We start from the raw sequence: 18,357 nt of genomic DNA on the forward strand, positions 1-18,357 counted from the left end.
TCCGACATCACTGTCGCATTATTTTGAGGTTCGTAGCAACTCTTACTACATGACTGTCACCATCACTTTGAGGTTATTCGAAACACTTACTACATTACTGTAAGCATCACTGAGTTGATGAGCAACTATCACTACATTACTGTTAGCATCATTTTAAGTTCATTAGCAATTCTTCCGACATCACTGTCGCAATATTTTGAGGTTCGTAGCAACTTTTACTCCATTACTGTGGCATTATATTGAGTTCATTAGCAACTCTTACTACATGACTGTCAGCATCACTTTGAGGTTATTCGAAACACTTACTACATTACTGTAAGCATCACTGACTTGATTAGCAACTATCACTACATTACTGTTAGCATCATTTTAAGTTCATTAGCAACTCTTACTACATGACTGTCAGCATCACTTTGAGGTTATTCGAAACACTTACTACATTACTGTAAGCATCACTGACTTGATTAGCAACTATCACTACATTACTGTTAGCATCATTTTAAGTTCATTAGCAATTCTTCCGACATCACTGTCGCAATATTTTGAGATTCGTAGCAACTTTTACTACATTCCCGTGCAATATTTTGAGGTTCTTAGCAACTCTTACTACATGACTGTCAGCATCACTTTGAGGTTCTTCGAAACACTTACTACATTACTGTAAGCATCACTGACTTGATTAGCAACTATCACTACATTACTTTTAGCATCATTTTAAGTTCATTAGCAATTCTTCCGACATCACTGTCGCAATATTTTGAGGTTCGTAGCAACTTTTACTACATTCCCGTGCAATATTTTGAGGTTCTTAGCAACTCTTACTACATGACTGTCAGCATCACTTTGAGGTTCTTCGAAACACTTACTACATTACTGAAAGCATTACTGACTTTATTCGCAACTATCACTACATTACTTTTAGCATCATTTTGAGTTCATTAGCAATTCTTCCGACATTACTGTCGCATTATTTTAGGTTCGAAGCAACTCTTACTACATGACTGTCAGCATCTCTTTGAGGTTATTCGGAACTTTCACTCCATTACTGTTAGCATCATTTTGAGTTCACTAGCAATTCTTACTACATCACTGTCGCATCATTTTCAGATCATTAACAATTCTTCTGACATCACTGTCACATTATTTTGAGGTTCGTAGCAACTCTTTCTACATGACTGTCAGCATCACTTTGAGGTTGTTCGAAACACTTACTACATTACTGTCAGCATCACTGAGTTGATTAGCAACTATCACTACATTACTGTTAGCATCATTTTGAGTTCATTAGCAGTTCTTCCGACATCACTGTCGCAATATTTTGAGGTTCGTATTAACTTTTACTACATGACTGTCGCAATATTTTGAGGTTCGTAGCAACTTTTACTACATTATTGTTGCATTATTTTGAGGTTCGTAGCAACTTTTACTACATTATTGTCAGCATCACTTTGAGTTTTTTAGCAACTATCACTACATTACTGTTAGCATCATTTTGAGTTGTTGAGCAATTCTCACGACATCACTGTAGCATTAAATTCAGTTCATTAGCAACTCTTACTAAATTACTGTCAGCATCACTTTGAGGTTGTTAGAAACTCTTTCTACATTACTTTAAGCATCACTGAGTTTCTTAGCAACTATCACTACATTACTGTTAGCATCATTTTGAGTTCATTAGCAATTCTTCCGACATCACTGTCGCAATATTTTGAGGTTCGTAGCAACTTTTACTACATTACTGTCGCATTATTTTGAGGTTCGTAGCAACACTTACTACATGACTGTCAGCATCACTTTGAGGTTATTCGAAAGTTTCACTCCATTACTGTTAGCATCATTTTGAGTTCACTAGCAATTCTTACTACATCACTGTCGCATCATTTTCAGATCATTAACAATTCTTCTGACATCACTGTCACATTATTTTGAGGTTCGTAGCAACTCTTACTACATGACTGTCAGCATCACTTTGAGGTTGTTCGAAACACTTAATACATTACTGTCAGCATCACTGAGTTGATGAGCAACTATCACTACATTACTGTTAGCATCATTTTAAGTTCATTAGCAATTCTTCCGACATCACTGTCGCAATATTTTGAGGTTCGTAGCAACTTTTACTCCATTACTGTGGCATTATATTGAGTTCATTAGCAACTCTTACTACATGACTGTCAGCATCACTTTGAGGTTATTCGAAACACTTACTACATTACTGTAAGCATCACTGACTTGATTAGCAACTATCACTACATTACTGTTAGCATCATTTTAAGTTCATTAGCAATTCTTCCGACATCACTGTCGCAATATTTTGAGGTTCGTAGCAACTTTTACTACATTCCCGTGTAATATTTTGAGGTTCTTAGCAACTCTTACTACATGACTGTCAGCATCACTTTGAGGTTCTTCGAAACACTTACTACATTACTGAAAGCATTACTGACTTGATTAGCAACTATCACTACATTACTTTTAGCATCATTTTGAGTTCATTAGCAATTCTTCCGACATCACTGTCGCAATATTTTGAGGTTCCTAGCAACTTTTACTACATTACTGTCGCATTATTTTGAGGTTCGAAGCAACTCTTACTACATGACTGTCAGCATCTCTTTGAGGTTATTCGAAACTTTCACTCCATTACTGTTAGCATTATTTTGAGTTCACTAGCAATTCTTACTACATCACTGTCGCATCATTTTCAGATCATTAACAATTCTTCTGACATCACTGTCACATTATTTTGAGGTTCGTAGCAACTCTTACTACATGACTGTCAGCATCACTTTGAGGTTGTTCGAAACACTTAATACATTACTGTCAGCATCACTGAGTTGATTAGCAACTATCACTACATTACTGTGAGCATCATTTTGAGTTCATTAGCAGTTCTTCCGACACCACTGTCGCAATATTTTGAGGTTCGTATTAACTTTTACGACATGACTGTCGCAATATTTTGAGGTTCGTAGCAACTTTTACTACATTATTGTTGCATTATTTTGAGGTTCGTAGCAACTTTTACTACATTATTGTCAGCATCACTTTGAGTTTTTTGGCAACTATCACTACATCACTGTTAGCATCATTTTGAGTTCATTAGCAATTCTTACTACATCACTGTCGCATCATTTTCAGATCATTAACAATTCTGATGACATCACTGTCGCATCATTTTGAGATCATTAGCAATTCTTCTGACATCACCGTCACATTATTTTAAGGTTCGTAGCAACTCTTACTACATGACTGTCAGCATCACTTTGAGTTTATTAGCAACTATCACTACATTACTGTTCGCATCATTTTGAGTTTATGAGCAATTCTCACGACATCACTGTAGCATTGAATTGAGTTCATTAGCAACTCTTACTACATTATTGTTGCATTATTTTGAGGTTCGTAGCAACTCTTACTACATTACTGTCAGCATCACTTTGAGTTTATTAGCAACTATCACTACATTACTGTTCGCATTATTTTGAGTTTATGAGCAATTCTAACGACATCACTGTAGCATTGAATTGAGTTCATTAGCAACTCTTACTAAATGACTGTCAGCATCACTTTGAGGTTGTTCGAAACTCTTACTACATTACTGTAAGCATCACTGAGTTTCTTAGCAACTTTCACTACATTACTGTTAGCATCATCTTGAGTTCATTAGCGATTCTTCCGACATCACGGTCGCAATATTTTGAGGTTCGTAGCAACTTTTACTACATTACTGTCGCATTATTTTGAGGTTTGTAGCAACACTTACTCCATGACTGTCAGCATCATTTTGAGGTTTTTCGAAAGTTTCACTCCATTACTGTTAGCATCATTTTGAGTTCATTAGCAATTCTTACTACATCACTGTCGCATCATTTTGAGATCATTAGCAATTCTTCCGACATCACTGTCGCATTATTTTGAGGTTCGTAGCAACTCTTTGTACAAGACTGTCAGCATCACTTTGAGGTTATTCGAAACGTTCACTCCATTACTGTTAGCATCATTTTGAGTTCATGAGCACTTTTTTCTAAATCACTGTCGCATCATTTTGAGATCTTTAGCAATTCTTCCGACATCACTGTCGCATTATTTTGAGGTTCGTAGCAACTCTTAGTACATGACTGTCAGCATCACTTTGAGGATATTCGAAAGTTTCACTCCATTGCTGTTAGCATCATCTTGAGTTCATTCGCAATTCTTCCGACATCACTGTCGGAATATTTTAAGGTTCGTAGCAACTCTTACTACATTACTGTCAACATCACTTTGAGTTTATTAGCAACTATCACTACATTACTGTTAGCATCATTTTCAGTTAATGATTAATTCTCACGACATCACTGTAGCATTAAATTGAGTTCATTAGCAACTCTTACTAAATGACTGTCAGCATCACTTTGAGGTTGTTCGAAACTCTTACTACATTACTGTAATCATCACTGAGTTTCTTAGCAACTATCACTACATTACTGTTAGCATCATCTTGAGTTCATGAGCAATTCTTACTATATCACTGTCGCATCATTTTAAGATCTTCAGCAATTCTTCTGACATCACTGTCGCATTATTTTGAGGTTCGTAGCAACTCTTACTAAATGACTGTCAGCATCACTTTGAGGTTATTCGAAACACTTACTACATTACTGTAAGCATCACTGACTTGATTAGCAACTATCACTACATTACTGTTAGCATCATTTTGAGTTCATTCGCAATTCTTCCGACATCACTGTCGCAATATTTTGAGGTTCGTAGCAACTTTTACTACATTACTGTTGCATTATTTTGAGGTTCGTAGCAACTCTTACTACATGACTGTCAGCATCACTTTGAGGTTATTGGAAACTTTCACTCCATTACTTTTAGCATCATTTTGAGTTCATTAGCAATTCTTACTAAATCACTGTCGCATCATTTTAAGATCATTAGCAATTCTTCTGACATCACTGTCACATTATTTTGAGGTTCGTAGCAACTCTAACTACATTACTTTTGCTTTATTTAAAGGTTCGTAGCAACTCTTACTACATTACTGTCAGCATTACTTTGAGTTTATTAGCAACTATCACTACATTACTTTTAGCATCATTTTGAGTTCATGAGCAATTCTCACGACATCACTGTAGCATTGATTTGAGTTCATTAGCAACTCTTATTAAATGACTGTCAGCATCACTTTGAGGTTGTTCGAAACTCTGACTACATTACTGTCAGCATCACTGAGTTTCTTAGCAACTATCACTACATTACTGTTAGCATCATTTTGAGTTCATTGGCAATCCTTCCGACATCACTGTCCCATTATTTTGAGGTTCGTAGCAACTCTTACTACATGACTGTCAGCATTACTTTGAGGTTGTTCGAATCTCTTACTACATTACTGTAAGCATCACTGACTTGATTAGCAACTACCACTACATTACTGTTAGCATCATCTTGAGTTCATTAGCAATTCTTCCGACATCACTGTCGCAATATTTTGAGGTTCGTAGCAACTTTTACTACATTACTTTCGCATTATTTTGAGGTTCGTAGCAACTTTTACTACATTACTTTCGCATTATTTTGAGGTTCGTAGCAACTCTTACTACATGACTGTCAGCATCACTTTGAGGTTATTCGAAACACTTACTACATTACTGTAAGCATGACTGAGTTGATTAGCAACTATCACTACATTACTGTTCGCATCATTTTGAGTTCATAAGCAATTCTTCCGACATCACTGTTGCAATATTTTGAGGTTCGTAGCAACTTTTACTCCATGACTGTCGCATTATTTTGAGGTTCGTAGCAACACTTACTACATGACTGTCAGCATCACTTTGAGGTTGTTCGAAACTCTTACTACATTACTGTAAGCATCACTGACTTGATTAGCAACTACCACAACATTACTGTTAGCATCATCTTGAGTTCGATAGCAATTCTTCCGACATCACTGTCGCAATATTTTGAGGTTGGTACCAACTTTTACTACATTACTGTCGCATTATTTTGAGATTCGTAGCAACTCTTTGTACATGACTGTCAGCATCACTTTGAGGTTATTCGAAACACTTACTACATTACTGTAAGCATCACTGACTTGATTAGCAACTATCACTACATTAATGTTAGGAATATTTTGAGTTCATTAGCAATTCTTCCGACATCACTGTCACATTATTTTGAGGTTCGTAGCAACTCTAACTACATTACTGTTGCTTTATTTAAAGGTTCGTAGCAACTCTTACTACATTACTGTCAGCATTACTTTGAGTTTATTAGCAACTATCACTACATTACTGTTAGCATCATTTTGAGTTTATGAGCAATTCTCACGACATCACTGTAGCATTGAACTGAGTTCATTAGCAACTCTTACTAAATGACTGTCAGCATCACTTTGAGGTTATTCGAAACTCTTACTACATTACTGTAAGCATCACTGAGTTTCTTAGCAACTATCACTACATTGCTGTTAGCATCATCTTGAGTTCATGAACAATTCTTCCGACATCACTGTCGCAATATTTTGAGGTTCGTAGCAACTTTTACTACATTACTTTCGCATTATTTTGAGGTTTGTAGCAACACTTACTACATGACTGTCAGCATCACTTTGAGGTTATTCGAAAGTTTGACTCCATTACTGTTAGCATCATTTTGAGTTCATTTGCAATTCTTACTACATCACTGTCGCATCATTTTGAGATCATTAGCAATTCTTCCGACATCACTGTCGCAATATTTTGAGGTTCGTAGCAACTTTACTACATTACTTTCGCATTATTTTGAGGTTTGTAGCAACACTTACTACATGACTGTCAGCATCACTTTGAGGTTATTCGAAAGTTTCACTCCATTACTGTTAGCATCATTTTGAGTTCATTCGCAATTCTTACTACATCACTGTCGCATCATTTTGAGATCATTCGCAATTCTTCTGACATCACTGTCACATTATTTTGAGGTTCGTAGCAACTCTTACTACATTATTGTTGCATTATTTTAAGGTTCGTAGCAACTCTTACTACATTACTGTCATCATCACTTTGATTTTATTAGCAACTGTCACTACATTACTGTCGCATCATTTTGAGTTTATGAGCAATTCTCACGACATCACTGTAGCATTGAATTGACTTCATTAGCAACTCTTACTAAATGACTGTCAGCATCACTTTGAGGTTGTTCGAAACTCTTCCTACATTACTGTAAGCATCACTGAGCTGATTAGCAACTATCACTACATTACTGTTAGCATCATTTTGAGTTCATTAGCAATTCTTCCGACATCACTGTCGCAATATTTTGAGGTTCGTAGCAACTTTTACTACATTACTGTCGCATTATTTTGAGGTTCGTAGCAACACTTACTACATTTCTGTCAACATCACTTTGAGTTTCTTAGCAACTATCACTACATTACTGTTAGCATCATTTTAAGTTCATTAGCAATTCTTACTACATCACTGTCACATCATTTTGAGATCATTAGCAGTTCTTCCGACATCACTGTAGCATTAAATTGAGTTCATTAGCAACTCTTACTAAATGACTGTCAGCATCACTTTGAGGTTGTTCGAAACTCTTACTACATTACTGTAAGCATCACTGAGTTTCTTAGCAACTATCCCTACATTACTGTTAGCATCATCTTGAGTTCATGAGCAATTCTTACTAAATCACCGTCGCATCATTTTACGATCTTTAGCAATTCTTCTGACATCACTGTCGCATTATTTTAAGGTTCGTAGCAACTCTTACTACATGACTGTCAGCATCACTTTGAGGTTGTTCGAAACACTTATTACATCACTGTAAGCATCACTGAGTTAATTAGCAACTACCACTACATTACTGTTAGCATCATCTTGAGTTCATTAGCAATTCTTCCGACATCACTGTCGCAATATTTTGAGGTTCGTAGCAACTTTTACTACATTACTGTCAGCATCACTTTGAGTTTATTAGAAACTATCACGACATTACTGTTAGCATCATTTTGAGTTAATGAGCAATTCTCACGACATCACTGTAGCATTAAATTGAGTTCATTAGCAACTGTTACTAAATGACTGTCAGCATCACTTTGAGGGTGTTCGAAACTCTTACTACATTACTGTTAGCATCATCTTGAGTTCATTAGCAATTCTTACTAAATCACTGTCGCTTCATTTTAAGATCTTTAGCAATTCTTCTGACATCACTGTCGCATTATTTTGAGGTTCGTAGCAACTCTTACTACATGACTGTCAGCATCACTTTGAGGTTATTCGAAACACTTACTACATTACTGTAAGCATCACTGACTTGATTAGCAACTATCACTACATTACTGTTAGCATCATTTTGAGTTCATTAGCAATTCTTCTGACATCACTGTCGCAATATTTTGAGGTTCGTAGCAACTCTTAGTACAAGACTGTCAGCATCACTTTGAGGTTATTCGAAACGTTCACGCCATTACTGTTCGCATCATTTTCAGTTCATTAGCAATTCTTCCGACATCACTGTCGCATCATTTTGAGATCATGACCAATTCTTCTGACATCACTGTCACATTATTTTGAGGTTCGTAGCAACTCTTACTACATTATTGTTGCATTATTTTAAGGTTCGTAGCAACTCTTACTACATTACTGTCAGCTTCACTTTGAGTTTATTAGCAACTATCACTACATTACTGTTAGCATCATTTTGAGTTGTTGAGCAATTCTCAAGACATCACTGTAGCATTGAACTGAGTTCATTAGCAACTCTCACTAAATGACTGTCAGCATCACTTTGAGGTTATTCGAAACTCTTACTACATTACTGTAAGCATCACTGAGTTTCTTAGCAACTATCACTACATTGCTGTTAGCATCATCTTGAGTTCATTAGCAATTCTTCCGACATCACTGTCGCAATATTTTGAGGTTCGTAGCAACTTTTACTACATTACTTTCGCATTATTTTGAGGTTTGTAACAACACTTACTACATGACTGTCAGCATCACTTTGAGGTTATTCGAAAGTTTCACTCCATTACTGTGAGCATCATTTTGAGTTCATTAGCAATTCTTACTATATCACTGTCGCATCATTTTGAGATCATTAGCAATTCTTCCGACATCACTGTCGCAATATTTTGAGGTTCGTAGCAACTTTTACTACATTACTTTCGCATTATTTTGAGGTTTTTAGCAACACTTACTACATGACTGTCAGCATCACTTTGAGGTTATTCGAAAGTTTCATTCCATTACTGTTTGCATCATTTTGAGTTCATTAGCAATTCTTACTACATCACTACATCACCTCATATTTTGAGGTTCGTAGCAACTTTTACTACATTACTGTCGCATTATTTGGAGGTTCGTAGCAACACTTACTACATAACTGTCAGCATCACTTTGAGGTTATTCGAAAGTTTCACTCCATTATTGTTAGCATCATTTTGAGTTCATTTGCAATTCTTCCGACATCACTGTCGCAAAATTTGACGTTCGTAGCAACTCTTTCTACATTACTGCAAGCATCACTGAGTTTCTTCGCAACCATCGCTACATTACTGTTAGCATCATTTTAAGTTCATTAGCAATTCTTACTACATCACTGTCACATCATTTTGAGATCATTAGCAGTTCTTCCGACATCACTGTCGCAATATTTTGAGGTTTGTAGCAACTCTTACTACATTACTGTCAGCATCACTTTGAGTTAATGAGCAATTCTCACGACATCACTGTAGCATTAAATTGAGTTCATTAGCAACTGTTACTAAATGACTGTCAGCATCACTTTGAGGTTGTTTGAAACTCTTACTACATTACTGTAAGCATCACTGAGTTTCTTAGCAACTATCACTACATTACTGTTAGCATCATCTTGAGTTCATTAGCAATTCTTACTAAATCACTGTCGCTTCATTTTAAGATCTTTAGCAATTCTTCTGACATCACTGTCGCATTATTTTGAGGTTCGTAGCAACTCTTACTACATGACTGTCAGCATCACTTTGAGGTTATTCGAAACACTTACTACATTACTGTAAGCATCACTGACTTGATTAGCAACTATCACTACATTACTGTTAGCATCATTTTGAGTTCATTAGCAATTCTTCTGACATCACTGTCGCAATATTTTGAGGTTCGTAGCAACTTTTACTACATTACTGTCGCATTGTTTTGAGGTTCGTAGCAACTCTCACTACATGACTGTCAGCATCACTTTGAGGTTATTGGAAACTTTCACTCCATTACTTTTAGCATCATTTTGAGTTCATGAGCAATTCTTACTACATCACTGTCGCATCATTTTGAGATCATGAGCAATTCTTCTGACATCACTGTCACATTATTTTGAGGTTCGTAGCAACTCTAACTACATTACTGTTGCTTTATTTAAAGGTTCGTAGCAACTCTTACTACATTACTCTCAGCATTACTTTGATTTTATTAGCAATTCTCACGACATCACTGTAGCATTGAATTGAGTTCATTAGCAACTCTGACTAAATGACTGTCAGCATCACTTTGAGGTTGTTCGAAACTCTTACTACATTACTGTAAGCATCACTGAGTTTCTTAGCAACTATCACTACATTACTGTTAGCATCATTTTGAGTTTATTAGCAATTCTTCCGACATCACTGTCCCATTATTTTAAGGTTCGTAGCAACTCTTACTACATGACTGTCAGCATCACTTTGAGGTTGTTCGAAACTCTTACTACATTACTGTTAGCATCACTGACTTGATTAGCAACTACCACTACATTACTCTTAGCATCATCTTGAGTTCATTAGCAATTCTTCCGACATCACTGTCGCGTTATTTTGAGGTTCGTATAAACTCCTACTACATGACTGTCAGCATCACTTCGAGGTTATTTGAAAGTTTCACTGCATTACTGTTAGCATCACTGACTTGATTAGCAACTACCACTACATTACTGTTTGCATCATTTTGAGTTCATGAGCAATTCTTCTGACATCACTGTCACATTATTTTGAGGTTCGTAGCAACTCTTAGTACGTGACTGTCAGCATCACTTTGAGGTTATTCGAAACGTTCACTCCATTACTGTTAGCATCATTTTGAGTTCATTAGCAATTCTTACTAAATCACTGTCGCATCATTTTGAGATCATTAGCAATTCTTCTGACATCACTGTCACATTATTTTGAGGTTCGTAGCAAGTCTTACTACATTATTGTTGCATTATTTTAAGGTTCGTAGCAACTCTTACTACATTACTGTCAGCATCACTTTGAGTTTGTTAGCAACTATCACTACATTACTGTGAGCATTATTTTGAGTTCATGAGCAATTCTCACGACATCACTGTAGCATTGAATTGAGTTCATTAGCAACTCTTACTAAATGACTGTCAGCATCACTTTGAGGTTGTTCGAAACTCTGACTACATTACTGTAAGCATCACTGAGTTTCTTAGCAACTATCACTACATGACTGTTAGCATCATCTTGAGTTCATTAGCAATTCTTTCGACATCACTGTCGTATTTATTTTTAGGTTCGTAGCAACTTTAACTACATTACTGTCTTATTATTTTGAGGTTCGTAGCAACTCTTAGTACATGACTGTCAGCATCACTTTGAGGTTGTTCGAAACTCTTACTACATTACTGTAAGCATCACTGAGTTTCTTAGCAACTATCACTACCTTACTGTTAGCATCATCTTGAGTTCATTAGCAATTCTTCCGACATCACTGTCGCAATATTTTGACGTTCGTAGCAACTCTTACTACATGACTGTCAGCATCACTTTGAGGTTATTCGAAACACTCACTACATTACTGTAAGCATCACTGAGTTGATTAGCAAGTATCACTACATTACTGTTAGCATCATTTTGAGTTCATTAGCAATTCTTCCGACATCACTGTCACAATATTTTGAGGTTCGTAGCAACACTTACTACATGACTGTCAGCATCACTTTGAGGTTATTCGAAAGTTTCACTCCATTACTGTTAGCATCATTTTGAGTTCATTAGCAATTCTTTCTACATCACTGTCGCATCATTTTGAGACCATTAGCAATTCTTCCGACATCACTGTCGCAATATTTTGAGGTTCGTAGCAACTCTTACTACATTACTGTTGCATTATTTTGAGGTTCGTAGCAACTCTTACTACATTAATGTTGCATTATTTTGAGGTTCGTAGCAACTCTTACTACATTACTGTCAGCATCACTTTGAGTTTATTAGCAACTATCACTACATTACTGTTAGCATCATTTTGAGTTGTTGAGAAATTCTCACGACATCACTGTAGCATTAAATTGAGTTCATTAGCAACTCTTACTAAAAGGCTGTCAGCATCACTTTGAGGTTATTCGAAAGTTTCACTCCATTACTGTTAGCATCATCTTGAGTTCATTAGCAATTCTTCCGACATCACTGTCGCAATATTTTGAGGTTCGTAGCAACTTTTACTACATTACTGTCGCATTATTTTTAGATTCGTAGCAACTCTTAGTACATGACTGTCAGCATGACTTTGAGGTTATTCGAAACTTTCACTCCATCACTGTCGCATCATTTTTAGATCTTTAGCAATTCTTCCGACATCACTGTAGTATTATTTTGTGGTAAGTAGCAACTCTTACTACATGACTGTCAGCATCACTTTGAGATCATGAGCAACTATCACTACATTACTTTTAGCATCATTTTGAGTTTATTAGCAATTCTTACTCCATCACTGTCGCAACATTTTGAGATCATTAGCAATTCTTCCAACATCACTGTCGCATTATTTACGTTCGAAGCAACTCTCACTACATGAATGTCAGCATCACTGATTTTATTAGCAACTATCACTACATTACTCTTAGCATCATTTTGAGTTCATTAGCAATTCTTATGACATCACTGTAGCATCATTTTGAGATCATTAGCAATTCTTCCGACATTACTTTCGCATTATTTTGAGTTCATTAGCAATTCCTACGACATCACTGTAGCATTATTTTGAGGTTATTAGTAACTCTTACTACATTACTGTCAGCATCACTGAGTTTATTAGCAACTCTCACTACATTACTGTTAGCATCATTTTGAGTTCATCAGCAATTCTTCCGACATCACTGTCGCAATATTTTGAGGTTCGTAGCAACACTTACTACATGACTGTCAGCATCACTTTGAGGTTATTCGAAAGTTTCACTCCATTACTGTTAGCATCATTTTGAGTTCATTAGCAATTCTTACTACATCACTGTCGCATCATTTTGAGACCATTAGCAATTCTTCCGACATCACTGTCGCAATATTTTGAGGTTCGTAGCAACTCTTACTACATTACTGTTGCATTATTTTGAGGTTCGTAGCAACTCTTACTACATTACTGTTGCATTATTTTGAGGTTCGTAGCAACTCTTACTACATTACTGTCAGCATCACTTTGAGTTTATTAGCAACTATCACTACATTACTGTTAGCATCATTTTGAGTTGTTGAGAAATTCTCACGACATCACTGTAGCATTAAATTGAGTTCATTAGCAACTCTTACTAAAAGGCTGTCAGCATCACTTTGAGGTTATTCGAAAGTTTCACTCCATTACTGTTAGCATCATCTTGAGTTCATTAGCAATTCTTTCGACATCACTGTCGTATTTATTTTTAGGTTCGTAGCAACTTTAACTACATTAATGTCGCATTATTTTGAGGTTCGTAGCAACTCTTAGTACATGACTGTCAGCATCACTTTGAGGTTATTCGAAACGTTCACTCCATTACTGTTAGCATCATTTTGAGTTCATTAGCAATTCTTACTAAATCACTGTCGCATCATTTTGAGATCATTAGCAATTCTTCCGACATCACTGTAGTATTATTTTGTGGTAAGTAGCAACTCTTACTACATGACTGTCAGCATCACTTTGAGGTTGTTCGAAACACTTACTACATTTCTGTCAGCATCACTTTGAGATCATGAGCAACTATCACTACATTACTTTTAGCATCATTTTGAGTTTATTAGCAATTCTTACTCCATCACTGTCGCAACATTTTGAGATCATTAGCAATTCTTCCAACATCACTGTCGCATTATTTACGTTCGAAGCAACTCTCACTACATGACTGTCAGCATCACTGATTTTATTAGCAACTATCACTACATTACGCTTAGCATCATTTTGAGTTCATTAGCAATTCTTATGACATCACTGTAGCATCATTTTGAGATCATTAGCAATTCTTCCGACATTACTTTCGCATTATTTTGAGTTCATTAGCAATTCCTACGACATCACTGTAGCATTATTTTGAGGTTATTAGTAACTCTTACTACATTACTGTCAGCATCACTGAGTTTATTAGCAACTCTCACTACATTACTCTTAGCATCATTTTGAGTTCATCAGCAATTCTTCCGACATCACTGTCGCAATATTTTGAGGTTCGTAGCAACACTTACTACATGACTGTCAGCATCACTTTGAGGTTATTCGAAAGTTTCGCTCCATTACTGTTAGCATCATTTTGAGTTCATTAGCAATTCTTACTACATCACTGTCGCATCATTTTGAGACCATTAGCAATTCTTCCGACATCACTGTCGCAATATTTTGAGGTTCGTAGCAACTCTTACTACATTACTGTTGCATTATTTTGAGGTTCGTAGCAACTCTTACTACATTACTGTTGCATTATTTTGAGGTTCGTAGCAACTCTTACTACATTACTGTCAGCATCACTTTGAGTTTATTAGCAACTATCACTACATTACTGTTAGCATCATTTTGAGTTGTTGAGAAATTCTCACGACATCACTGTAGCATTAAATTGAGTTCATTAGCAACTCTTACTAAAAGGCTGTCAGCATCACTTTGAGGTTATTCGAAAGTTTCACTCCATTACTGTTAGCATCATCTTGAGTTCATTAGCAATTCTTTCGACATCACTGTCGTATTTATTTTTAGGTTCGTAGCAACTTTAACTACATTACTGTCGCATTATTTTGAGGTTCGTAGCAACTCTTAGTACATGACTGTCAGCATCACTTTGAGGTTATTCGAAACGTTCACTCCATTACTGTTAGCATCATTTTGAGTTCATTAGCAATTCTTACTAAATCACTGTCGCATCATTTTGAGACCATTAGCAATTCTTCCGACATCACTGTCGCAATATTTTGAGGTTCGTAGCAACTCTTACTACATTACTGTTGCATTATTTTGAGGTTCGTAGCAACTCTTACTACATTACTGTCAGCATCACTTTGAGTTTATTAGCAACTATCACTACATTACTGTTAGCATCATTTTGAGTTGTTGAGAAATTCTCACGACATCACTGTAGCATTAAATTGAGTTCATTAGCAACTCTTACTAAAAGGCTGTCAGCATCACTTTGAGGTTATTCGAAAGTTTCACTCCATTACTGTTAGCATCATCTTGAGTTCATTAGCAATTCTTCCGACATCACTGTCGCAATATTTTTAGGTTCATAGCAACTTTTACTACATTACTGTCGCATTATTTTTAGATTCGTAGCAACTCTTAGTACATGACTGTCAGCATGACTTTGAGGTTATTCGAAACTTTCACTCCATCACTGTCGCATCATTTTGAGATCTTTAGCAATTCTTCCGACATCACTGTAGTATTATTTTGTGGTAAGTAGCAACTCTTACTACATGACTGTCAGCATCACTTATAGGTTGTTCAAAACACTTACTACATTTCTGTCAGCATCACTTTGAGATCATGAGCAACTATCACTACATTACTGTGAGCATCATTTTGAGTTTATTCGCAATTCTTACTCCATCACTGTCGCAACATTTTGAGATCATTAGCAATTCTTCCAACATCACTGTCGCATTATTTACGTTCGAAGCAACTCTTACTACATGACTGTCAGCATCACTGATTTTATTAGCAACTATCACTACATTACTCTTAGCATCATTTTGAGTTCATTAGCAATTCTTATGACATCACTGTAGCATCATTTTGAGATCATTAGCAATTCTTCCGACATTACTTTCGCATTATTTTGAGTTCATTAGCAATTCCTACGACATCACTGTAGCATTATTTTGAGGTTATTAGTAACTCTTACTACATTACTGTCAGCATCACTGAGTTTATTAGCAACTCTCACTACATTACTGTTAGCATCATTTTGAGTTCATTAGCAATTCTTCCGACATCACTGTCGCAATATTTTGAGTTTCGTAGCAACACTTACTACATGACTGTCAACATCACTTTGAGGTTATTCGAAAGTTTCACTCCATTACTGTTAGCATCATTTTGAGTTCATTAGCAATTCTTACTACATCACTGTCGCATCATTTTGAGATCATTAGCAATTCTTCCGACATCACTGTCGCAATATTTTGAGGTTCGTAGCAACTCTTACTACATTACTGTCAGCATCACTTTGAGTTTATTAGCAACTATCACTACATTACTGTTAGCATAATTTTGAGTTGTTGAGCAATTCTCACAACATCACTGTAGCATTAAATTGAGTTCATTAGCAACTCTTACTAAATGACTGTCGCATTTTTTGGAGGTTCGTAGCAACTGTTACTACATCACTGTCAGCATTACTTTGAGGTTATTCGAAACTTTCACTACATTACTGTTCGCATCATTTTGAGTTCATTAGCAATTCTTCCGACATCACTGTATCATTATTTTGTGGTTAGTAGCAACTCTTACCACATGACTGTCAGCATCACTTTGAGGTTGTTCGAAACTTTCACTTCATTACTGAAAGAATCACTGAGTTTATTAGCAACTATCACTACATTACTGTTAGCATCATTTTGAGTTCATTAGTAATTCTTACTACATCACTGTCGCATCATTTTGAGATCATTGGCAATGTTTCCAACATCACTGTCGCATTATTTTGAGGTTCGTAGCAACTCTTACTACATCACTGTCAGCATTACTTTGAGGTTATTCGAAACTTTCACTACATTACTGTTAGCATCATTTTGAGTTCATTAGCAATTTTTACAACATCATTGTAGCATTATTTTGAGTTCATTAGCAACTCTTTCTCCATTACTGTCGCATCATTTTGAGATCATGAGCAATTCTTCCGACATCACTGTTTTGAGGTTTTGAGGTACCTTTGTTTGTAACCTCGTCCCCACTGATCCTGGATCTGCTCGAGGTTCCTGCCTGTTAAAAGGAAGGTTTTTATCACCACTGTTGCAGGATGTGCTGCTGATGGAGAATTGTTGGCTATAAACTCATTGAACTCACTCCAAGTCAATAGTTTTGAGCAAACTCATGACTCCTGATGTTTAACTCAATTGTTTGTTAAACACAGAGATCCAGGTGTAGTCCCTCTATGTTCATCCACTAAACTAGAATAGAGTTCTCCTCTTTCCATGGTGGAACAAAGAAGGGGGAGGGTCAATAAGAATATGATCTTTGGACGTTACAGCATCTAAAGACTCAAATCCATATTTCAGGATACATATTTGAGAGGGAGGAAACAGTGATGGGAGGCTGGAGGCTTGAAGGGCTTGATTTTTAGCGGCCAGTGAAGCCACCTTTTGCTGGCTGAGTTCCAGAGACTCATGGAGGCTCTTTGTGGAGGATTTCCACGAGAGAGTCCAGCATCGAAACTTGTTAGTTTCCTGTCAACTGAGTCCAGGATGTCCCCGAGGTCCTTATTGGGTGATGAGGGTGCGCTGGACGGTCGGCTTCTTTTGGGAAGTGGGGTCACCACGTTACCGGTCCTCCCCATGACGGGTCGGTGGCAGCACTCGTCTACGTTCTCCTGCAGACTTTCTGCGGTTCCTTCTTCCAGATTTTATTGATGAGGATTGTTGTGGATGAGAGAATTGAAAATTCTTACTGCAGTTTGAGGTTTTGATGATTCAAACTGTGTAGATTGGCGTTAAGAAGTTAGCTAGTTTGGATAAATTCAGGTGTGAGCCACCATACTGAATCAGGCACAGGTAGGACGTTCACCCTGACATAGAACATCAACAGTTTAACGTTGCTGGCAGGACTCCAACCTGAGCAGGGACACCCCAATGGATTTCTAGTCCATCGCCTTCACCACTCAGCCACAACGACCACATTCACACACACATTTGAAGAGGATGGATATTCACAAAATGATCTTAATTTCTGTCACAAGCCCATTTGTGTGAGGTCCTATTTTCTCTTTTTCAGCATTCCTTTGTTTCCAGGTCTCTAATAAGTGCAGAATTACAAAGACAAGCAAGCTGGATCCATCCTGGGCAGGTGATATGAGCCATTGACCACTGGCCAGAGACCCTGGCACAGACGTTGGGGGTGGTGAGAGAGAGCATTTCTACAATTATATTCTACATTTATAGAAGTCTACAATCCTACAATTTCATTG

This window comes from Aulostomus chinensis, chromosome 1, assembly GCF_037954235.1.
Source record: "Aulostomus chinensis isolate RoL2024-O1b breed Wild chromosome 1, RoL_Achi_v1.0, whole genome shotgun sequence".
In the NCBI taxonomy this organism is placed as follows: domain Eukaryota; kingdom Metazoa; phylum Chordata; class Actinopteri; order Syngnathiformes; family Aulostomidae; genus Aulostomus; species Aulostomus chinensis.